General features: G+C 36.3%; 1 protein-coding gene across 1 annotated transcript in view; it reads left to right on the forward strand.

Moving 5' to 3' along the window:
• The window catches only part of TENT5D (terminal nucleotidyltransferase 5D), a 108,987-nt gene that overhangs the window by 24,631 nt on the left and 58,227 nt on the right, over window positions 1-26,129 (forward strand). The window contains exon 4 of the mRNA XM_054676395.2: window positions 4,724-4,751. The gene's annotated coding sequence lies outside the window, so the exon portion shown is untranslated. The remainder of the gene's footprint in view (window positions 1-4,723; window positions 4,752-26,129) is intronic.

Raw genomic sequence — 26,129 nt, forward strand, 5'->3', positions numbered from 1 at the left:
AATTGGTTAATATTTTGATAGTTTGGATCATTTATTTTAGAAATTGTTGGTGCTAGCCATACTCAAACTGGCAAAATGTTATTTAAGTCAGAATTTTGGAATAAAATAATTTTGCATTTAGTCTAAACTCGAACTATGAAATCGTTTTTGTTAAATTATGATAATTATTTTTCTTAAAGTTTTTGGTCTTAAGAGGTTAATAGGAGGGTTGCAGATTATTGTTGGCTACACATGATATGAGAGAATAATGGTATGTGTTTTATGATAGTCTGTCTCCAGAGAGGTTACAGAAGAGTAGCTCAGATTCTCTGGATATTTGGGATAAAGGCACATATATTGGAAGAACCAAGGAGACTCTTTACTGATAACTGTCCATATTGAAGTAAAATTGAAAAGTATTAAAAAGGTAGTTCCAAGTCAAGCAAATTAGTTTTATGCATTATTCTCAGTATAGCTGACCTTAAGGTTTTTTAGATGAGAATCTTAAAAAGCTGGACATGGTAACTCTTAAAGATCTAGTTTAACACTTCCATTTTGCAGAGAAGCAAACTGAGGTTCATAGTGGTCAGGTGACTTGCCAAGTGCCATATACAATATTTGAGTCAATGTTAGAATCAAGATCTCCTTCCTTCCAATCTAGTCTTTTTGTTTTTACTGTATTTCCTATGTGATTTAAAGTTTGTTGTTTAAAAGATACTAACCCAAATACACTTCATCACCATCCTCTCATACACCTCAGTATTCATGATTCTTATGTTATCCTGTTTTGATATTCCCAAAGGAGATAACTCAATATGGCCAGCAACGTTTCAGTATGAATTAGTTTATCAGTAGTTAAAAGTTTCAAAATCTAGAGGAGATGGGCACAGGTAAGTTTTGATACAGAAATGGAAAAGGAAAGGTCCAGAAAATGTTATGACCAGAGGTTCAAGGAGACTTAACCCAATATTTCCCCTAGGAGCAATGGTTCAGTATTTGCTAATTCAGTGTTTATTGTGACTTTGTAAAACATAATTACTGCAAATAATGAGAATCAACTGTACATGTATTCTTACTGTGTTTTTAGTGCTTCCTAGTCTGATAGGAAATGTCTTTTTTTGATATGTTTTTATCATTTCTTTCAGTCCAATTAATGGTGTATAGCTGCTCTCAAACTTTAGTACATATGTGGAATTATCTCTCTTTATATTTTATTTATCATGTTGAAATTTTTTGATGATAACTTTAGTATATCTTTATTTTGTAATTAAATACAAATTATCTCAAAAGACTTCAGTTTATAGTGTTATAAGTAGCCTGAGTTGCATCAGATGCTTTTAATATTGCAGTGCCACCTAATATAGACACAGTTCTTGGACATGTGTCTACAGCATTGATAAAATTTACTTAGCACTATTTTTAAAATGTCATTATTTATTCATTTAAATTTCAACTTTTATTTTAGATTCAGGTGCTGCATGTGCAGGTTGGTTACATTGGTATATTGCATGATGCTGAGGTTTGGGATATGTGATGCTGAGGTAGTGAGCATAGTACCCAATAGGAAGTTTTTTATCCCTTTCTCCTCTTTCTCCATTCCCCCTTTTTTGGAGTTCTCAGTGTCTATTGTTCCCATCTTTGTAGCCATATGTACCAGGTGTTTAGCTCCCACTTAAATATGAGAATATGTGCTATTTGATTTTCTGTTCCTGCATTAATTCACTTAGGATAATGGCCTCCAGCTGCATCCATGTTGCTGCAAAAAACATGATTTTATCTTTTTTTTTTTTTCTTGAGACGGAGTCTTGCTCTGTTGCCCAGGATGGAGTGCAGTGGCGCCATCTCAGCCCACTCCAAGCTCCACTTCCTGGGTTCACACCATTCTCCTGCTTCAGCCTCCCGAGTAGCTGGGACTACAGGCATGTGCCACCACACCCAGCTAATTTTTTGTATGTTTAATAGAGACGGGGTTTCACCATGTTAACCAGGATGGCCTCAATCTCCTGACCTCGTGATCTGCCTGCCTCGGCCTCCCAAAGTGCTGGGATTATAGGCATGAGCCACCGTGCCCGGCTGATTTTCATTTTTTATGACTTTATGGTATTTCATCTCAGCCCAATTTTTAAAGTAAATACTTAATTCTCTTCTACTCCCTATATAGTAGCTGGCTGCCAGCATTTTGGAGTTTTGCCCTTTGCTTTTTTATTTTCCTTGCTATATCTCCTTTGTGTCCATTTTTTTCCCGCCTAATTAGTTCCCTGTCAACTGATCCAATTTTTCCTAAAATTCCTACCCTAAAGACTTAGCATAATAATACAGCTCACTGTGGTCCCAGAGCCTCTTCCCTCTAATGGGACTCTATTCCATTTAATCCAGAATTTGCCACTGCTCTTTTTAAAGATTGTGAAATAAAACCAGAAATCAGCCAAATGCCTTAGACAATTCTTAGATGTAATTAATCAGTGTCAATATCTTCATCTATTATTTTCATTGTCAGAAAAAAAGGTGTTTCTAGGTTAAGGTAAATATAAAAGGATAATCAAGACTGAATAAAAATCTCAAACCTGTTTAAGATAAATTAACATGTGGAAAACATTGTATATTGCTATACAAAAAAATCTACTAATGCAGTAAGATTTTTATTTTTTCTAAGCTGTTACTAGTTTAATAAAAGCCATGTAATTATAATGAGGAATTTGGGGAGTGTTAAAAAGTACTTAAAATGTCTTTAAGATTCTTATTCAACATTTATTTTAACCAGCTATTACACTGCTTTTCTGTGTCATTGGCAAGCTTGTTAACTGAATATTTTAAAATACCATGACATTTTGATATATTATTATTGAACTGATAATAAACCAATTACTGCATTTCCTAATTTATAGCATTAACTTAGAACACATTGAATATAAAAACCAAATTTTCCTGTTAAATTAACTTACTTAATGCAAGATGTGGCATAGAAGTCATTTTATGAGTATATCCAGGTTAGAGGATATTTTGACCAATGCTAAAATTTTACTGTTAGTCCCATAAACTTTACAAAGTTAACATTTTGTTCTAAACCCTACTACCAACAGTGACTTTAAAAGTGCATACTTTTATGTCTTTTATACAAAACTATTTAATGGCTTTATTTAATATTTTATTTGATTAACTATATCATCCAGTGTTCATTAATTGCAATGTGCCGTAAAGTTTGAAACACTGTTCTTTATGAAACCATTTCCTGTCTTAGTTTCCATAACATACTGTTCTTGTTTTACTCCTGACTCTGCCCATGCCTTCTCAGTCTCCTTTTCTGCCTTCTCCTCTATCTGTTCTCCAAAGTTGTAGTTCATAAAGCATTTGTCCTGGTTCCTCTTCTGTCTCTATGTTTTCTTCCTAGATTGGTTCTTCCATTTCTGTAATATTTTTGACAAGTAAAAATTGTATTTATTTAAGATATGCGGTGTGATGTTTTGATACATGTAGACATTGTGAAATGTTTAACCACAATCAAGCTAATTAACATATCCATTACCTCACATAATTACCTTTGTGCATGTGTGGTGAGAACACTTGAGATCTACTGTCTTAGCAAATTTCAAGTAAACAATACAATATTATTAACTATAGTCACCATCCTGTACATTATTAGGTCTCTAGAGCTTATTCATCTTATAGCTGAAAGCTTGTGCCATTTGACCATTTTCATAACTTTTAGCAACATCTATATACAAATTACTCCCAAATTTAGATCTCCAAAACCCTGAACTCTAGCCTCAAAAACCCCACTGCCTACTTTACAAGCTGATGTCTCTCAGGCATCTCAAATTTAACGTGTCTATAAATGAACTAATGATTACCCCTAATTCAGGACAGGTGCATATACACCCATACACACACACACTTTTTGTTACTCTCTTTACTCCACGTGCAGTAAATGACACTGGTATTTGCCCACTTTGTCAAACCAGAAGGCAGAGATTAATTCTTTACTCCTCTTTCTCACATTTCACATTTGATCCATTATTAGTTCCTATGGACTCTACCTCAAAAACATTTCTAGATCTGTTAATTTATCTCTATTTAAAATGAAATGATACTGAAAACTACTCATTGGGTTTCTCAATATGTACTCTATATATAAACTTAAGAGTTTTAGTACAGTTAGGATAGGGAAGGTAAGATTGCATAGGGTTAAAAGTGAGTGAAAAGGCTCTTTGAAGAGGATGAGGAGAGATCAGGGGTCACTTTTCTTTGTTTTTATTAATATTTTGTTTGAATATGTAACTTCGAAGTCTTGACTTAAAATGTATATTTATATCTATATATAATATGTAGATATATAAAATATATTACTATATATTAGTTAGAAGTTTCCTCTTTATTTGTATTTCTCACTGGCTGATCTACCCTACCCACAATTAGGTAACTTTTTACTTTTATTACTTTAAAAACATTATTCTAGAGCTTCTGTTTGCAAATATAAATATATAGTGATATTTTATCTCCAAGAGAGATTCTTTTTCTTTTTTTTAATATGGGAAATCCTGCATAAAAAATCCATAGCAAGGTCCTCCCTCATTTGTTGATGCCACTTTTCTTTATCAGGATGGAGAGCATAAAGTAAGTCCTTGGTGCCTTCCTTCAGCCTAGCTTCACCTATGTAGAACAGAAATCTCTCAAAGTTTCTTTCTGGTATGGAGATACCACTCCAGAGTCTCTAGTAATGACAAGGGTTGTTTTTTCTTCTTTACAGATTCCATTGGCCATTTTCGTGGGAAATTGTGAGTTATGGAACTTAGATGCTGGTATTCAAATTTTGGTGTTACCAAGACATTGTAGATTATACTTTATACTTAAAATTTTGTGAGATCAGGAAAAAATTGTAAGGAATTATATTTCCAAGTTTTCAAAGTACTTTTTTTATTTTTAATGATATAGTTAGTAGTGTTCCTAATGTTAAGAAGCTTATTGTTTATGGAAAGTCGCCTGATACAGAGTAAGTATTCTGCTTATTTTCTATGTAAGAAACATCAGAATCATCCACTGCATATGTTTTCATGGCTTGGTGTTTACTTTTTAAATGTGTGAAATATAAAATTTCTGAAATTTTTGTATATTTAGATCCATCTAAAACTAAAGCTCCCAGAAATATAGGAGTCCATAAAGAGTAGTTTTAGGCCAAGCTCGGTGGCTTATGCCTGTAATCCCAGCACTTTAGGAGGCCGAGGCGGGTGGATCACTTGAGGTCAGGAGTTCGAGACCAGCCTGGCCGACATGGAGAAACCCTGTCTCTACTAAAAATACAAAAATTATCCAGGCGCGGTGGCAGCCACCTGCAGTCCCAGCTACTCGGGAGACTGAGGCAGGAGAATTACTTGAACCCGGGAAGCAGAGGTTGCAGTGAGCCGAGATTGTACCACTGCACTCCAGCCTGGGGGATAGAGCAAGACTCTGCCTCAAAAAAAAAAATGACTTAAAAGAGATTAAATGAGATAATATACTTAAAGTATTTAGCAAACTACAAGACAGACAATGTTCAATGAAAGGTAGGAGTCATTATTTTATTAAAAGGAGCAGTAATAGAATAATTGTAATAGTAATAGTAGTTGTTCTTGTCACCATATTTTATTGTGTCATAGCAAATGTGAACTCTCTCCCAGGAGACTTTTAACTAACTGATTAATTCAAAGGTCTCACTTGTACTGTTCATTAGTATTTCATGGTATGTTAAGAAAAGTTGACAGTATTGACAGTGTCATTATTTATAATATTAAATAGATCTCTCTAGTGGTGAGTTTGAGAGAGAGAAAGAGAGAAGACAGGGAGTGTGTGTGTGTGTGTGTGTGTGTGTTCCATATGGACTTATTCCACAAATGTATTATGAAGCCTTAATTATACAAATTATTTAATGAAGTAAGCATTCTTATTGAGAAAATAGTAAAATGTCTTATTTACCTAGTACTTTGGGTTTAATGTAGATCTTAATATCATTTACTCTATAAACTACCTTTAGAATTTTGCCTTTTTATTGCCATGCACTTAAAGTAGTAATACTTTCCCAAACAAGTAAAAACAAGTTTTTGCCTGTTGCTTATCATTTTACTTATTAAAGAACTTTTTGCAATTTTCCCTTTTCTCACAGAATGCACAAGTGCTAAATGTTTTTGAAATAGCATAACAAATAAGCAGTTTTTAAAAGAAAAAGTCATATATTGTATTCTGCTTGATTTTTAGAAAAGGGATAAGAGAATGAATGCTTTATTAAATACTCACTACACATTTTCCCACTTAATCATCAAATAGCCATATGAAGTATATTATTGTTTTCCACATTTAATAGATGAGAAAACTAAAGTAACAAAGATTAAATAATTTATTCATGATAACAGTTTATGAATTACAGATATTCAGATTAAAGAGCAGTTATGTTAGGACTCCAAGACTATCATATTTTCTACTATACAATTCTGCTTTTAATCTTTATTGAGGAATCTATAATGTTCAAGGTACCATGCTGGGTACACTTACATAATATGTTATCTCATCTTAATTTTCATAACAACCATGTGAGATAGAAAATATATGCATTTTATACATGAAAGATGTAGGACTTTCAGAATGTAAGTAATTTACCAATGATTTTATAGATATGAAATGGCAGAGCTGGAATTTGATTCTCTATCAGTCTAGTAATTCCAGAACCTAAAATCTATCACACTTTTAAACCCAGAGAGTTAATGGGAAAAGACCCCAATCCAATAACACTTCATGTCTTACTAATCATAATGTGACATGATCCCCTTTACTATGAGTTTTAAAATTTGTCTTAACAGTTCAATTACAATTAGAATTCTGATTTTGAGCAATCATCAGAGAAACACAAATCAAAACTACAGTGAGATAATCATCTCACCCCAGTTAAAATGGCCGTTATCCAAAAGACAGTAACAACAAATGCTTGATGATGGTGTAGAGAAAAGGGAACATTCGTACACTGTGGTGGGGATGTGAATTAGTAAAACCACTATGGAAATGGTTTGGAGGTTCTTCAAGAAACTAAAAATAGAGCTACCATACAATCCAGCAATCTCACTGCTTGGTATATGCCAATAAGAACGGAAATCAGTATACAGAAGGGATATCTATACTCCCATGTTTGTTGTAGCACTGTTCACAATAGCCAAAATTTGGAAGCAACCTAAGTGTCCACGAACAGACAAATGGATACAGAATATGTGATACATATACACAATATAGTACTATTCAGACAAAAAAAGAATGAGATCCTGTCATTGAAACAACATGAATGTAAATGGAGGTCATTACATTAAGTAAAATAAGCCAGATACAGAAAGATAAACTTCACATGTTCTCACTCATTTGTGGGAACTAAAACATGAAACAGTTGAACTCATGGAGATAAAGAGCAGAAAGTGTTTATCAGAGACAAGGAAGGGTAGTGGGAGTTGGAGAGGGGGAAGTAGTGATGGTTAATAGGTAAAAAAGTAGTTAGAAAAAATGAGTAAACTCTAATATTTGCTAGCACAACAGGGTGATTACAGTCAATAATAATTGTACATTTAAAAATAACTAAAAGAGTATAATTGGATTGTTTGTAACACAAGGGATAAATGTTTAACAAGATAGATATCCCATTTATCATGTGATTATTATGTGTTGCATTCCTGTACCAAAATATTTCATGTATTCTATAAATATATACACTATGTACCCATAAAATAAAAATAATTTTAAAATTACCCAGAAGAAATAATTCTGAAACTAGTTGAAGAAAAGTTTATCTGCAGGATCCATTCTCTGTACATATTCCCTGGTTTGAGTCAGCAAACTCTGGAATTATATTTCCTAGAACAGTGAGGGCCTCCTTGACTTTCACTCAGCCTGGAGTTCCATCTTTTCTCAAACCCCAGTAATTCCTATTCATTTAAGATGGCTCAGATGTCAATCGTAGGAACCTTTTATTGGCCACTCCGCACTGCCTTCTTGTATATTATTCTTTTTACTGGCAGGTTGTATTTATACTTTTTGGGTTATTGTTTCCAACTCTATTGAACTTTTTGAAGGCAGAGATTCTATTCATCTTTTATCTTGTTTGTCTGTCATAGTGCCCGGTGCCTCGTAGGTATTTGAGAATTATTTATTGCAGTCAATTGATTTAAATTTTATGTATATCTTTGCCAAAGCTGTACACATTTGAGCAATGATTATCTTCCACCAACTGATCTGAGTCATTGCAAGAGGTTGATATGTTTTTATTGGCAACAAGAATTGACTGTAGCTTGAATAAAATGCCTTATACAAATGTACATATTTTTAAAACAGAATTACTTAGAGCTGTTACTGAATTAGTGTTATTGTTATATAGTTATTCAGTCAGTGACACTGAAGATGACAACTGTCAGGTGGGGTTGTGTGAATCTTTTTGGTGTTTAAAATAGCTCCTCATACTCAGAAAGCTTGGGGACCATGGAAATCAGGAACTTGCTGCTTATATCAACCTTTTTTTTCTTTAAAACACCAGTTACTATCACTTGTGAATGGCAAAAGTTCAATATTATGTCTATGTTATTTCAATAAGTATTTCTTCAGCTCTTATTTTTTTGCCAGATCTTTCCCTAGATACTGTCAAGAAAACCCAGAGATACAACATATTTCTGGACTTGCCCTTGTGTATACACATTGTGGTTATTTTTGCTGCAGTTATCCAGTGATATCAGGTACAAGTGACTTGAGGGCTTGGATTATTCAATTAGTGTCTATTTTCTTTGCATGGTATTTCACTTGTGTTAGACACATTTTAATCAAGAAACTTGAAGTTTTTCATGGACATGAATATTATTTATTCTATATCATGACTTAAAGGAAAGAGATGTTTCATAGCACATGCAAATGTTCTCAAATAGGAATTCAAAATAAAAATCCAAATGTAAGGAGAATCGTATTTAGATTGTACTTAGATTTTTATCTTTGTCCTGAAGAAACATTCCGTTCTGAATGTGTAAAATAAAGGGAATTTTGAAAAATACAACAGTGAAAGATGAAGACAGAAAAAATGCCAGATCCCTAACATTTGAAATGAGTTAGCTAGCATTTAGAAGGAAACTTTGTATGTCAATTGGTATGTTCCAAAGAAAACAGGTCAAAATACTGTTTATCCCCAACAGCTAATATTATTGTTACCTAGAGTACAGTTGACCCTTTAACAACATGGTTTGCGTTGCACTTGTTCACTTCTATATTTTTTAAAAAATAAATGTAGTTAATCCTCCATACTTACAGGTTCCCCATCTACAGCTAAATACGGATGGAAAATACAGTATTAGTGAGATGTGAAACCATAGATACATAGGTCCCATTTGTCTTATATGCAGGTTTGGCAGGGCTGCCTGTAGGACATGAGTATTATGGATTTTGATATCTGTAGGTGTTCAGGGGGCAGTGTCCTTGAATCAGTCCCCAAAAGATACCAAGGGATGACGGTAGTTTCTTCATAAGCATTTATTTATTTTTATTTTTATTTTTTAGAGAGACACTCTTGCTGTCTCTCAGACTGGAGTGCAGTGACAAGATCAGACCATAGCTCACTATAGCCTCAAACTCCTGGGCTCAAGGGATCCTTCCACCTCAGCCTCCTGAGTAGCTGGGGTAACAAGTACGTGCCACCACACCCAACTATGTTTTTTTTTTTTAATTTTTTAAAATTTGTTTTTGGTAGAGATAGAGTCTCACTGTGTAACCCATGCTGGTCTCGAACTCCTGGCCTCAAGTATTCTTCCTGTCTTGACCTCCAAAGTGATGGGATTACTGATGTGAACCACCGTGCCTGGCCCACAAACCTTTATTAATTATAGGAGGCAAATAAAAAAACAGCCAAATTGTTTGCATTCAACTCTGATGTGATACGCTACAATTAAACCTTGAGTGGATCATGAAATTATTATATACTTTTTTGACTTAAAGTACTTTTCTGATTATAAAATACATGTTAATTGTTGAAAATACAGAAAAAGTCTTTAAAAATCACCACGAGATATACAATTTATATTTTTCCCAATAGTTTTCTACTCATGTGTATATGTATAGCATATGTTTCACAATTTGGATCATATTATATGCAATTTTGCATACAGTTTTAACATCTTGAATGTTTTTCAATACTATTAAGTAATATTTTAACATGACTTTAAATGGCTGCTTAATAATCTGTTATCTAAAATGTGTCTGACTTTTACTAGAGGCTTAAGTTTCAGTAAATATCTGTGCATAAATCTTTGTTTATATTTATTTTTTAATTCCTACTTTAAGCAAATGTGCTATCTCATTGGTTTTTTTTTAGTATACTTACAGAATTGATAGACATTGGCAATAAAAGATAAATAAGATACGTTGTTACTTCTAGGACTTGAGGGTCTAATGAAGGAGACAAACTTGTAAACAAATGATATGACAATACAATATGAGGTTTTTAACAATATGAAAAAATATGTATATGTCAATGTGCTAAGGAAACCAGAGGAGGAAACAACTATAACTCTATATGAAACTATATAATTCTTTGATTTCACTTGCTCATGTAAAATTTCACAAAACTTAGTTATTCAGCAGTGATAAGGAGAATACTTTCTTGAGTATTTGGGAATATCATGAGAACCATTCCAAATGGAAGTGTATAATGATTCCATTTTGTTGAGCTGCTTCTTACCTCCTAAGAGAGACTTTCTCAAAGTATGATCCCTAGACTGGCAGTGTCAGCATTACCTGGGAACTTGGAAGTACTATTTTGAGAGAAATCTTTTTTTTCTGAGCAGGAGGTCTTAACAGTGGGCTTCAAATATCCTCTAAACCATACTATAGACATACAGGCTATCATCCAGGCTTTGTTTTTCTATTTATAGGGCATAGAAAGAGTACATTTATCATAATTAGTAAGGATTCTAGGATTTTCAGGATGGTAAAAGAGCATTGGCCTCAACTTAAAGTCACCAGCTGCATTATCCCCTAACAATGGAGAGTCAGCCTGTCCTTTGAAGCTTTGAAGCTAGGCACTGACTTCTCTTCTACAGCTATGCAACTCATAGATTAGATCTTCTTCCAATAGAAGGCTTTTTCATCTACACTGAAAATATTTTGTTTAGTGTAGCCTCCTTCATCAATTATCTTAGATCTTCCCACAGCTTCTCCTTCAGCACTTGCTTCACTTTGCATGTTTGTGTTTTGGAGATAGCTTCTTTCCTTAAACCTCATGAACCAACCTCTGCTAGCTTCAGACATTTCTTCTGTAGCATCCTCACTGCTCTCAGCCTTCATTGAATTGAAAAGAGCTGGGGCCTTGCTTTAGATTAGGCTTTCATTCAAGGGAATGTTGTGGCTTCTTTGAACTTCTATCCAGACCACTAAAACTTTCTCCATATCAACAATAAGGCTCTTAACGCTTTCTTATCATTGCATTCACATTTCTTATCACTGGTGTGTTCACTGGAGTATCACTTTTAATGTCCTTTAATAGCTTTGTATTTGCATTCACAAATTGGCTATTTGGGGCAAGAGGCTTAGTTTACAGGATTTGGATCATCACAGTCCCAAAAGACTAAATCCTGAATGCCATGATACCAAATGTTGATCAAAATCCTGAAAGAGCAAATTCCCTGAAGTTTAAATTACTGAAGTCTTCAATTTCTAACATCTAAAATTCCAAAAATCCCAATCAGAAGATACTTGCATTATTTTAGGCAGAACTGTAACCTTTTAGTTGTCTTTATGTGTAAATTAAGTATGGTTTAAGGAGATGGTTTAAGGGTGTCAAGTTGACAAGGGGTGGACTTGTAGACCTGACTGGATTCAGGAATACCTAGAAACCTGGTAAAGCAATTTGCTATACTATGTATTTCATCTTCACATTATTTTCAATACTATAGGTATAAATTGGGTAGAGACTTTAGAGAATTTTAATTCATTTTGTGTATTTATTTTTGCAAATTTAACTGCACAAAAGCGCATTATCATGATACTGGCTGTGTGTAAGCATTGTGTGTATATGTAAAAACATTGCAACTTCTTCAATAAATGAAGAGAAGTCTTTATTGTATATCTGTATTTGTGAAAGATAAAATTTCTAGAGATCTCGTCTCGTGGGATGATTGCATATGTAATGTTGAACCATCATGGATTTTGATTGATCTCATAAAAAGTATTAGGTTGAGCCGGGTGCGATGGCTCATTCCTGTAATCCCAGCACTTTGGGAGGCTGAGGCGTGCAGATCACTTGAGGTCAGGAGTTCGAGAACAGCCTAACCAACATGGTGAAACCCCGTCTCTACTAAAAATACAAAAACTATCCGAGCATGGTGGCACGCACCTGTAATCCCAGCTACTCAGGAGGCTGAGGCAGGAGAATCGCTTGAACCTGGGAGGTGGAGGTTGCAGTGAGCCAAGATCTCACCACTGCACTCTAGCCTGGGCAACAGAGCAAGACTCTATCTCAAAAAAAAAAAAAAAAGGATTAGGTTGCTTGTTACTGTATTTCATATTACCAAAGTTACAAAGCTAGATGCACACAATAATCAACCATAGTGATATGTATTTATACATTTCCCTTTTTGCCTATATCTTAATGAATACAATTTGTCTGCTCTTAACTGTTATACCTACACGACTGTCACTAGTATTGCAAAAATATGTATGTTGCTATTGCCTATTTCATTGTGTAAAGTGGCCTCTGAAGTATCCTGTCATGTGTATATGTTTCTCAAATAAGATCCCCTTTTAAAATGTAAATATACATTTTTAAAAATAATTTTTTAAATTATTTTTTTCAGAATTACATTTCCAGGATTTTGATCATTCAGGATTGTGATGTTCTGGACTTTATAGTTTAGGGATTTTGATTTCTCAGAATTTCAGTATTTGGGATCTTGGCATTCAGGATCGTGTCTTTTTGGATTATGATCTGCTTCCAATTTTCGACCTGTTGTAGCTTTTGAAATGCCTTATTCACTAAGCTTAATTGTTTTTAACTTGTGATTTAAGGTGAGAGACATGTGACTCTTCCTTTTGGTTGACCATTTAGAGGCCATTGTAGGGTTATTAATTAGCCTCATTTCCATTGTTCTTTTAGTCATGAGGCTGGACTTAGATTTGAATTTGGAGTGAACTCTGGAGAATCTTCTTATAATAGATAAGGAAAATGAGGCACAGGAAGGTTAAATAATTTGACCAAAGCTATATATCTATTCCTCTTGGTTAATCCTTCTCTCCTGATCTCCCATATATATTTAGTCACATCACCAAGTGCAATTGATTCTAAAGCTATAATGCTTGGCATCTCCCCATTTTTCTGTTTTCTCTTTGCTGTTATCATGCTCCTGGGCTTTTGTCTGTTACCCATCTAATATATTTCATGTATATTTTTTAGATTAATCTTCACAAAAGCATTTTTTAAACTTTTAAGTTCAGGGGTACATGTGCAGGTTTGTTATGTAGGTAAACTCATATGTCATTGGGTTTGTTTTATAGACTACTTTGTCACCCAGGTATTAAGCCTAGTACTGATTATTTTCCTGTTGCTCTCCCTCCTTCTACCCTCCACCCTCCACCCTCTGAAAGGCCTCATTGTGTGTTGTTTCCCCTATGTGTCCATTTGTTCTCATCATTTAGCTCCCACTTATAAGTGAGAACATGTGGTATTTGGTTTTCTGTTCCCACATTGGTTTGCTAAGGTTAATGACCTCCAATTCCAACCATGTACCTGCAAAGGACATGATCTTGTGCTTTTTTTGGCTGCGTAGTATTCCATGGTGTATATACACCACATTTTCTTTATCCAGTCTACCATTGATGGGCAGGCATTTAGGTTGATTCCATGTATTTTCTATTGTGAATAGTGCTGCAATGAACACACGTGCGCATGATAGAAGATTTATATTCCTTTGGATATATACCCAGTAATGGGATTGCTGTTGCTGGCTCAAGTGGCAGTTGTGTTCTTAGGTTTTTGAGGAATTGCCACACTGTTTTCAACAATTGTTGAACTAATTTACTCTCCCACCAGCAGTATATAAGCATTCCTTTTTCTCCACAACCTTTCCCAGCACTTGTTTGGTGATTTTTTTTTTACTTTTTATCCATTCTGACTGTTGTGAGATGGTATTTCATTGTGGTTTTGATTTACATTTCTCTCATGATCAGTAAAGGTGTTGATAGTTTTGCCATGCAAAAGTTTAATTAGATCTCATTTGTCAATTTTTTCTTTTGTTGCAGTTAAAAGCATCATTTTTAATGGTTCACTTTCATACTCAGAAACTTTAGGTCTCCCTGTGACCTACAAGATGAAACCTAACATATAGATATAGAGGTTGAGTATTCCTTATCCAAAATACTTAGGACAAGAAGGGTTTCAGATTACAGATTTTTTTGGACTTTGGAATATTTGCATTTTACTGGTTAAGCATCCTAAATCTGAAAATAAGAAATGCTCTATTGACCATTTTTGGGGGGTGTCATGTCAGCTCTCAGAAAGTTTTGGATTCTGGAGCATTTCAGATTTCAGATTTTTGGATTTTGGATGATCAACCTGTATTTTCAACTTGGTGTCCTACAATTATTCTATTGTCTATATAAACCTGTCTGATTTTTTCATTTCCTCCCACATGCATGCTTTGTGTATTCCATTTCTGTTCTTTCATTGCTATTGTCTTGCATTCTGTTTCCACTTGTAGTTTAAATTTTTTTCTTTTCTGGAATATTCACTTCATCTCTGTTATCCATTTATCAGAATTCTACCTATCTTTCAAAACAAAACTTAAATTTCATACATAGAAACCTTTTCTGATCATACTCATTCTCTCTGTTCTCTTAGCTGTTATACTCATTTTCTGTGCAGTTAATTGTATATTTAATTGTATGCACTGCTTGTGTTGCTAGTTGACCTTCCGGGTGTATATATCTTATTTTCCTAGCTTGCTTGTAAATTCTTAGTAGGCAAGGACAATGCCTTATTTTTTTGTGGTCCCTAAAGTGTCTTATTGTAATAGGTGCTCAATAAGCGTGTGGTTTGCAATATTGCAGACATGATAACTTTATAAGTTTTGCTGCACTGAAAAAGTCCTCATTGTTTACAGGTTTCTAATTGTATTTTCTACAATTTGTCCATGTATATTTTCAGTCAGTTTAATTCAGGTGACCTTTTCATCCATTTGCTTTTTTTCTCTTTATTTTCTACCTCCTTTGTGTACTCATTTCTGGACAAGAAACTTCTCCATGGAAAACACTGTTTCTATGATGTTGATACAACTCATGTTAATTTTTAGTGAAAGCTTATGTGATAATTATTTCATAGTATTTCTTAACAAAAAGCGGAAACCTTTAATGACAAATAATGTGAAAACTCAAGTATCTAGCCTACAGAGTTCTGATAAACATAGCCCTCTTTGTAGAGTGCTGTTGGTATTTTTATTCTCTTAAGATTGTAGCTTTGTATTTATTGATGATTCTGGTGAAATGGAATACCTGCTTGTAATAAGTAAGGCAATAAGTACTATTTGCCATATGCTGTTTCATTTTTATTTGATTGAAATATGTTTTTATGTGTCTAGATAGTAAATTGGATAACAACAGTTTTCTGAAATGTTCACACTGTTGGGCTGGATAAGAAGTTTCAGTGTTTTTTTTTTCTTTGAGGAGTATATGATAGCTCTCTAAGACAGTTTGGTATATTTCACTACTTGTAGTAATTAACGTTTATGGCCCAATTGTTTATTCCATTTGATTTTAATTTTCCTCTGTTTAAAGAACAAGAAGTAAATACTGAATTTTAAATCTTTTTTTGTTAATCTTCATTTATAAAATCAATAAAGTACTGAAAAGTTTCTGTACTTTACAGTATTTCTGTTTTCTATCATAATTCGTTAATAGTATATACATAAAAAATATATCTGCTAGATGGCTATAGTCAGATAATTATGTCTTTTATTTAAACACTGATGGCTGAAATTCATCTTTTTCTTTAGCATGTTACTTTCCTTTATGTATTGTAGTAAATATTAACATCCTCTCCTAATTTCTCGTGTCTAGGCCATCTTTGGTCAAACATTCTTTTTAAATTTAACAGAATGTGCAATAAGCATATGTGTTTTAAAAAAACTATTTTTAAATTGGCTAATATTATCATGTTATTGGATCTCTATTGTTCATGTGCTGATTATTTTGTACATAAAATCCCTGCTGGATTTTAGCTCTCCCCATGTAGGTTTCTCTTGCTGAGTAGCCGATGTATGTATATTCAAGGAATAAAATTTAATCTTATATTCTCTAATCAGAAAGTCCCATAGAAAAGTGAATTTTCTGTCAGAGATCTGTAGTATATTTTAAGGTCAAACATAGCACTTTGGGGTATTATCCATTGTTTTGAATTATTTATATATTTTCACTTCCATTTTAGCGCTCATAATAAATATTTAACAGTTTACTTCCTAGATCATGATACATAGTTAATTACAATAGGAAATTCAAGACATGTTAAGAATATAGTGAGCACCTGAGTCAGGGAGAGGACACTATCAGTAGGGATAATGACTATTATAGGGGCTGCTGGGGTCACTTTGATTATTTCCCCAATTTTTATTTTTTTCATGTTTAGTCTTTATTGCCAACAGGCACTCCCAGTGAAAGTCATCCTTGCAGATATTAATCTTAAAGGGTAGGATTATTACAACTTCCTATCAAATAATTGGCAATGATTTTAATTCATATACTTACCCAAACTTAACTTTTATATTAATTGATTATAATGTTGCTAGATTAGTGATAATCATTAATCATTATGCAAAACAGTACTTTTTGAAAATTATACTTTAAGTTCTAGGGTACATGTGCACAACGTGCAGGTTTGTTACATAGGTATACATGTGCCATGTTGGTTTGCTGCACCCATTAACTCGTCATTTACGTTAGGTATTTCTCCTAATACTATCCCTCCCCCATATACCCACTCCACGACAGGCCCCAGTGTGTGATGTTCCCCGCCCTGTGTCCAAGTGTACTCATTGTTCAGTTCCCACCTATGAGTGAGAACATGTGGTGTTTGGTTTTCTGTCCTTGCAATAGTTTCCTCAGAATGATGGTTTCCAGCTTCATCCATGTCCCTACAAAGGACATGAACTCATCCTTTTTTATGGCTGCATAGTATTCCATGGTGTATATGTGCCACATTTTCTTAATCCAGTCTATCATTGATGGACATTTGGGTTGGTTCCATGTCTTTGCTATTGTGAATAGTGCCACAATAAACATACGTGTGCATGTGTCTTTATAGTAGCACGATTTATAATCCTTTGGGTATATACCCAGTAATGGGGTCCCTGGGTCAAATGATATTTCTAATTCTAGATCCTTGAGGAATTGCCACACTGTCTTCCACAATGGTTGAACTAGTTTACACTCCCACCAACAGTGTAAAAGCGTTCCTATTTCTCCACATCCTCAGCAGCACCTGTGGTTTCCTGACTTTTTAATGATTGCCATTCTAACTGGTGTGAGATGGTATCTCATTGTGGTTTTGATTTACATGTCTCTGATGACCAGTGATGATGACCATTTTTTCATGTGTCCTTTGGCTGCGTAAATATCTTCTTTTGAGAAGTGTCTGTTCATATCCTTTGCCCACTTTTTGATGGGGTTGTTTGATTTTGTCTTGTAAATTAGTTTAAGTTCTTTGTAGATTATGGATGTTGGCCTTTTGTCAGATGGGTAGATTGCCAAAATGTTCTCCCATTTTGTAGGTTGCCTCTTCACTCTGATGGCAGTTTCTTTTGTTGTACAGAAACTCTTTAGTTTAATTAGATCCAATCTGTCAATTTTGGCTTTTGTTGCCATTGCTTTTGGTATTTTAGACATGAAGTCCTTACCCATGCCTGTGTCCTGAATGGTATTGCCTAGGTTTTCTTCTAGGGTTTTTATGGTTTTAGGTCTAAGATTGAAGTCTTTAATCCATCTTAAATTAATTTTTGTATAAGGGGTAAGGAAGGGATACAGTTTCAGCTTTCTACATATGGCTAGTCAGTTTTCCATTTTTTTAAATAGGACATCCTTTCCCCATTTCTTATTTTTGTCAGGACCATTATTAAACAGGGCATCCTTTCCCCATTTCTTATTTTGGTCAGGTTTGTCAAAGATCAGATGGTTGTAGATGTCTGGTGTTATTTCTGAGGCCTTGGTTCTGTTCCATTAGGCTATATCTCTGTTTTGGTACCAGTACCATGCTGTTTTGGTTACTGTAGCCTTGTAGTATAGCTTGAAGTCAGGTAGCGTGATGCCTCCAGCTTTGTTCTTTTGGCTTAGGATTGTCTTGGCAATGCAGGCTCTTTTTTGGTTCCATATGAACTTTAAAGCAGTTTTTTCCTATCTGCAAACAGAGACAATTTAACTTCCTCATTTCCTAATTGATTACCCTTTATTTCTTTCTCTTGCCTGATTGCCTGGCCAGAACTTCCAACACTATGTTGAATAGGAGTGGTGAGAGAAGGCATCCCAGTCTTATGTCAGTTTTCAAAGGGAATGCTTCCAGTTTTTGCCCATTCATTATGATATTGGCTGTGGGTTTCTCATGAATTGCTCTTATTATTTTGAGATACGTTCCATCAATACTTAGTTTATTAAGAGTTTTTAGCATGAAGGGCTGTTGAATTTTGTTGAAGGCCTTTTCTGCATTCTCTTGCAGAAAAGGCCTTTTCTGCATTCTATTCTGCATTCCATTCTGCATTCTATTGAGATAATCATGTGGTTTTTGTCTTTGATTCTGTATATATGATGGATTACGTTTATTGATTTGCATATGTTGAACCAGCATTGCATCCCAGGGATTAAGCCAACTTGATCTTGGTGGGTAAGCTTTTTGATGTGCTGCTGAATTCGGTTTGCCAGTATTTTATTGAGGATTTTCATATCGCTATTCATCAGGGATATTGGTCTGAAATTCTCTTTTTTTGTTGTGTCTCTGCCAGGCTTTGGTATCAGGATGATGCTGGCCTCATAAAATGAGTTAGGGAGGATTCCCTCTTTTTCCCTCTTTTTCTGTTGATTGGAATAGTTTCAGAAGGAATGGTACCAGCTCCTCTTTGTACCTCTGGTAGAATTCGGCTGTGAATCCATCTGGTCCTGGACTTTTTTTGGTTGGTACGCTATTAATTATTGCCTCAGTTTCAGAGCCTGTTATTGGTTTATTCAGGGATTCAACATCTTCCTGGTTTAGTCTTGGGATGGTGTATGTGTCGGGGAATTTATCCATTTCTTCTAGATTTTCTAGTTTATTTGCATAGAGGTGTTTACAGTATTCTCTGATGGTAGTTTGTATTTCTGTGGGATCTGTGGTGATATCCCCTTTATCATTTTTATGGCATCTATTTGATTCTTCTCTCTTTTCTTCTTTATTATTCTTGCTAGTGGCCTATGTATTTTGTTGATCTTTTCAAAAAACCGGCTCCTGGATTCATTGATTTTTTTGAAGGGTTTTTTGTATCTCTTTCTCCTTCAGTTCTGCTCTGATCTTAGTTATTTCTTGTCTTCTGCTTGCTTTTGAATTTGTTTGCTCTTGCTTCTCTAGTTCTTTTAATTGTGATGTTAGGGTGTCAATTTTAGATCTTTCCTGCTTTCTCTTGTGGGCATTTAGTGCTATAAATTTCCCTCTACACAGTGCTTTAAATGTGTCCCAGAGATTCTGGTACGTTGTGCCTTTGTTCTCATTGGTTTCAAAGAACATCTTTATTTCTGCTTTCATTTCATTATGTATCCAGTAGTCATTCAGGAGCAGGTTGTTCAGTTTCCATACAGCTGTGTGGTTTTGAGTGGGTTTCTTAATCCTGAGTTCTAATTTGATTGCACTGTAGTGTGAGAGACAGTTTGTTTTGATTTCTGTTCTCTTACATTTCCTGAGGAGTGCTTTACTTCCAACTATGTGGTCAGTTTTGGAATAAGTGTGATGTGGTGCTGAGAAGAATGTATATTCTGTTGATTTTTGGTGGAGAGTTCTGTAGATGTCTATTAGGTCTGCTTGGTGCTGAGCTGAGTTCAAATCCTGGGTATCCTTGTTAACCTTCTGTCTCATTGATCTGTCTAATATTGACAGTGGGGTGTTAAACTCTCCCATTATTATTGTGTGGGAGTGTAAGTCTCTTTGTAGGTCTCTAAGAGCTTGCTTTATGAATTGGGTGCTCCTGTATTGGGCGCATATATATTTAGGACAGTTAGCTCTTCGTGTTGAATAGATCCCTTTACCATTATGTAATGGCCTTCTTTGTCTGTTTTGATCTTTGTTGGTTTAAATTCTGTTTTATCAGAGACTAGGATTGCAACCCCTGCTTTTTTTTGCTTTCTATTTGCTTGGTAGATCTTCCTCCATCCCTTTATTTTGAGTCTATGTGTGTCTTTGCATGTGAAATGGGTCTCCTGAATACAGCACACTGATGGGTCTTGAATCTTTATCCAATTTTTCGGTCTGTGTCTTTTAATTGGGGCATTTAGCCCATTTACGTTTAAGGTTAATATTGTTATATGTGAATTGGATCCTGTCATCATGATGTTAGCTGCTTATTTTGCCCGTTAGTTGATGCAGTTTCTTCCTACCATCAATGGTCTTTACAATTTGGCATGTTTATGGAGTAGTTGGTACCAGTTGTTCCTTTCCATGTTTAGTGCTTCCTTCAGGAGCTCTTGTAAGGCAGGCCTGGTGGTGACAAAATCTCTCAGCATTTGCTTGTCTGTAAAGGATTTTATTTCCCCTTCACTTATGAAGCTTAGTTTGGCTGGATATGAAATTCTGGGTTGAAACTTCTTTTCTTTAAGAATGTTGAATATTGGCCCCCACTCTCTTCCGGCTTGTAGAGTTTCTGCTGAGAGATCCGCTGTTAGTCTGATAGGCTTCCCTTTGTGGGGAACCTGACCTTTCTCTCTTGCTGCCCTTAAAATTTTTTCCATCATTTCAACCTTGATAAATCTGACAATTGTGTCTTGGGGTTGCTCTTCTCGAGGAGTATCTTTGTGGTGGTCTCTGTATTTCCTGAATTTGAATGTTGACCTGCCTTGCTAGGTTGGGGAAGTTCTCCTGGATAATATCCTGGTGAGTGTTTTCCAGCTTGGTTCCATTCTCCCCATCACTTTCAGGTATGCCAATCAAATGTAGATTTGGTCTTTTCACATAGTCGCATATTTCTTGGAGGGTTTGTTCATTTCTTTTTACTCTTTTTTTCTCTAAACTTCTCTTCTTGCTTCATTTCATTCATTTGATCTTCAATCACTGATACCCTTTCTTCCACTTGATTGAATCAGCTACTGAAGCTTGTGCATGCGTCATGTAGTTCTCATGTCATGGTTTTCAGCTCCATCAGGTCATTTAAGGTCTTCTCTACACTTTATTCTAGTTAGCCATTCATCTAATCTTTTTTCAAGGTTTTTAGCTTCCTTGCAATGAGTTCGAACATCCTTCTTTAGCTCGGAGAAGTTTGTTATTACCAGCCTTCTGAAACCTACTTCTGTCAACTTGTCAAAGTCATTCTCAGTCCAGCTTTATTCTGTTGCTGGCGAGGAGCTGCAATCCTTTGGAGGAGTAGAGGTGCTCTGGTTTTTAGAATTTTCAGCTTTTCTGCTCTGGTTTCTCCCCATCTTTGTGGTTTTATCTACCTTTGATCTTTGATGATGGTGACCTACACATGGGATTTTGGTGTGGATGTCCTTTTTGTTGATGTTGATGCTATTCCTTTCTGTTTGTTAGTTTTCCTTCTAACAGTCAGGTCCCTCAGCTGCAGGTCTATTGGAGTTTTCTGGAGGTCCACTCCAGACCATGTTTGCCTGGGTATCACCAACAGAGGCTGCAGAATAGCAAATATTGCAGAACAGCAAATATTGCTGCCTGATCCTTCCTCTGGAAGCTTTGTCTCAGAGGACCACCCGGTTGTATGAGGTGTCAGTCGGCCCCTACTGGGGTGTGTCTGGGAGGTGTCTCCCAGTTAGGCTACATGGGGTCAGGGACCCACTTGAGGAGGCAGTCCGTTCTCAGAGCTCAAACACTGTGCTGGGAGAACACTGCTCTCTTCACTGCTGTCAGACAGGTACGTTTAAGTCTGCAGAAGTTTCTGCTACCTTTTGTTTAGGTGTGCCCTGAGGAGGGGTCTGCAGAGGAGGGGTCTGCAGAGGCAGGCAGGCCTCCTTGAGCTGTGGTGGGCTCCACCCAGTTCGAGCTTCTGGCCACTTTGTTTACCTACTCAAACTTCAGCAATGGCGGATGCCCCTCCCCCTGCCAGGCTGCTGCCTCGCAGTTCAATCTGGGACTGCTGCACTAGCAGTGAGCAAGGCTCCGTGGACGTGGGACTGACTGAGCCATGCGCGGGATATAATCTCCTGGTGTGCCATTTGCTAAGACCATTAGAAAAGTGCAGTATTAAGGCAGGAGTGTCGCAATTTTCCTGGTACAGTCTTTCACGGCTTCCCTTGGCCAGGAAAGGGAAATCCCCTGACCCCTTGGCTTCCTGGGTGAGGGGATGCCCCACCCTGCTTCAGCTCGCCTTCCATGGGCTGCACCCACTGTCCAACCAGTCCCAATGAGGTGAACCATGTACCTCAGTTGGAAATGCAGAAATCACCCATCTTCTGCATCGATCACGCTGGGAGCTACAGACTGGAGCTTTTCCTATTCGGCCATCTTGGAACAGATCCAAAGTAGTACTTTTAAATTTGCTTTAAAACTACTCAAATTTTGAACAGTGGCCCCTCCTATTAATTTATAATTTTAAAAGCTACTTTATATGACATTCCACGATTTTAGAGATATTTCTCATACCCTTTTCCAACTGCAGCAAACTCTGTGATGCTTCATGCAGACTCACTTTATGAGGTGAGCATATCTATCTTTCAGCCACTATAAATGTTGGCCTCTAACAGCCCACAAATTACTCAGTCTCCAGAGAACTGCCCTTGGCTGATGAGTGCCTTCTTTCTTCTAGAAAAGAAGACACAGTTTATAGCCACCAGGTCACTGAATAACTAGTGTATCTTCATATATATAAAAGTACTGATTTTTAAAAAATCAAAATCATTTGTCTTCCAAATAAACTGTTTCTCATTGCCATCATTCCCATTAATAAACAGCAAAACTTGGGCCGGGCGCAGTGGCTCATGCCTGTAATCCCAGCACTTTGTGAGGCCGAGGCAGGCAGATCACAAGGTCAGGAGATCAAGACCATCCTGGCTAATACAGTGACACACAGTCTCTACCAAAAACACAAAATATTAGCCGGGCATGGTGGTGGGCACCTGTAGTCCCAGCTACTCGGGAAGCTGAGGCAGGAGAATGGCATGAACCCAGGAGGTGGAGCTTGCAGTGAGCCGAGATTGTGCCACGGCACTCTAGCCGGGCAACAGAGCGAGACTCCATCTCAAAAAAAAAAAAAGTAGTTGAATCTCTGAAAAGACCAATAACAGGCTCTGAAATTGAGGCAATAATTAATAGCTTACCAACCAAAAAAAGTCCAGGACCAGATGGATTCACAGAGGAATTCTACCAGAGGTACAAGGAGGAGCTGGTACCATTCCTTCTGAAACTATTCCAATCAATAGAGAAAGAGGGAAAAAGAAGGAATCCTCCCTAACTCATTTTATGAGGCAAGCATCATCCTGATACCAAAGCCTGGCAGAGACACAACAAAAAAAGAGAATTTTAGACCAATATCCCTGATGAACATTGATGCAAAAATCCTCAATAAAATACTGGCAAACCGAATCCAGCAGCACATCAAAAAGCTTATCCACCATGATCAAGTGGGCTTCATCCCTGGGATGCAAGGCTGGTTCAACATATGCAAATCAATAAACATAATCCAGCATATAAACAGAACCAAAGACAAAAACCACATGATTATCTCAATGGATGCAGAAAAGGCCTTTGACAAAATTCAACAGCCCTTCATGCTAAAAACTCTGAATAAATTAGGTATTGATGGGACATATCTCAAAATAATAAGAGCTATTTATGACAAACCCACAGCCAATATCATACTGAGTGGGCAAAAACTGGAAGCATTCCCTTTGAAAACTGGCACAAGACAGGGATGCCCTCTCTCACTACTCCTATTCAACATAGTGTTGGAAGTTCTGGCCAGGGCAATCAGGCAGGAGAAAGAAATAAAGGGCATTCAATTAGGAAAAGAGGAAGTCAAATTGTCCCTGTTTGCAGATGACATGATTGTATATCTAGAAAACCCCATCATCTCAGCCCAAAATCTCCTGAAGCTGATAAGCAACTTCAGCAAAGTCTCAGGATACAAAGTCAATGTGCAAAAATCACAAGCATTCTTATACACCAATAACAGACAAACAGAGAGCCAAATCATGAGTGAACTCCCATTCACAATTGCTTCAAAGAGAATAAAATAGGAATCCAACTTACAAGGGATGTGAAGGACCTCTTCAAGGAGAACTACAAACCACTGCTCAATGAAATAAAGAAGGACACAAACAAATGGAAGAATATTCCATGCTCATGGATAGGAAGAATCAATATTGTGAAAATGGCCATACCGCCCAAGGTAATTTATAGATTCAATGCCATCCCCATCAAGCTACCAATGGCTTTCTTCACCGAATTGGAAAAAACTACTTTAAAGTTCATATGGAACCAAAAAAGAGCCCGCATTGCCAAGACAATCCTAAGCCAAAAGAACAAAGCTGGAGGCATCACACTACCTGACTTCAAACTATACTACAAGGCTACAGTAACCAAAACAGTATGGTACAGGTATCAAAACAGAGATATAGACCGATGAAAAAGAAAAGAGCCCTCAGAAATAATATCACACATCTACAACTATCTGATCCTTGACAAACCTGAGAAAAACAAGAAATGGGGAAAGGATTCCCCATTTAATAAATGGTGCAGGGAAAACTGGCTAGCCATATGTAGAAAGGTGAAACTGGATCCCTTCCTTACACCTTATACAAAAATCAATTCAAGATGGATTAAAGAGTTAAATGTTAGACCTAAAACCATAAAAACCCTAGAAGAAAACCTAGGCAATGCCATTCAGGACATAGGCATGGGCAAGGACTTCATGTCTAAAACACCAAAAGCAATGGCAGCAAAAGCCAGAATTGACAAATGGGATCTAATTAAACTAAAGAGCTTCTGCACAGCAAAAGAAACTACCATCAGAGTGAACAGGCAACCTACAGAATGGGAGAACATTTTTGCAATCTACCCATCTGACAAAGGGCTAATATCCAGAATCTACAAAGCACTCAAACAAATTTACAAGAAAAAAACAAACAACCCCATCAACAAGTGGGTGAAGGATATGAACAGACACTTCTCAAAAGAAGACATTTATGCAACCAAAAGACACATGAAAAAATGCTCATCATCACTGGCCATCAGAGAAATGCAAATCAAAACCACAGTGAGATACCACTTCACACCAGTTAGAATGGTGATCATTAAAAAGTCAGGAAACAACAGGTGCTGGAGAGGATGTGGAAAAATAGGAACGCTTTTACACTGTTGGTGGGACTGTAAACTAGTTCAACCATTGTGGAAGTCAGTGTGGCAATTCCTCAGGGATCTAGAACTAGAAATACCATTTGACCCAACCATCCCATTACTGGGTATATACCCAAAGGATTATAAATCATGCTGCTATAAAGACACATGCACACATATATTTATTGCGGCACTATTCACAGTAGCAAAGATTTGGAACCAACCCAAATGTCCATCAATGATAGACTGGGTTAAGAAAATGTGGCACATATACACCATGGAATACTATGCAGCCATGAAAAAGGATGAGTTCATGTCCTTTGTAGGGACATGGATGAAGCTGGAAACCATCATTCTCAGCAAACTATCACAATGGCATGTTCTCACTCATAGGTGGGAATCGAACAATGAGAACACTTGGACACAGGAAGGGGAACATCACACACTGGGGCCTGTTGTGGGGTGGGAGGAGTGGGGAGGGATAGCATTAGGAGATACACCTGATGTAAATACCGAGTTAATGGGTGCAGCACACCAACATGGCACATGTATACATATGTAACCAACATGCACATTGTGCACATGTACCCTAGAACTTAAAGTATAATAAAAAAAATAAAAATAA

The sequence above is a fragment of the Pan troglodytes genome, chromosome X (assembly GCF_028858775.2).
Source record: "Pan troglodytes isolate AG18354 chromosome X, NHGRI_mPanTro3-v2.0_pri, whole genome shotgun sequence".
Taxonomy (NCBI): Eukaryota; Metazoa; Chordata; class Mammalia; order Primates; family Hominidae; genus Pan; species Pan troglodytes.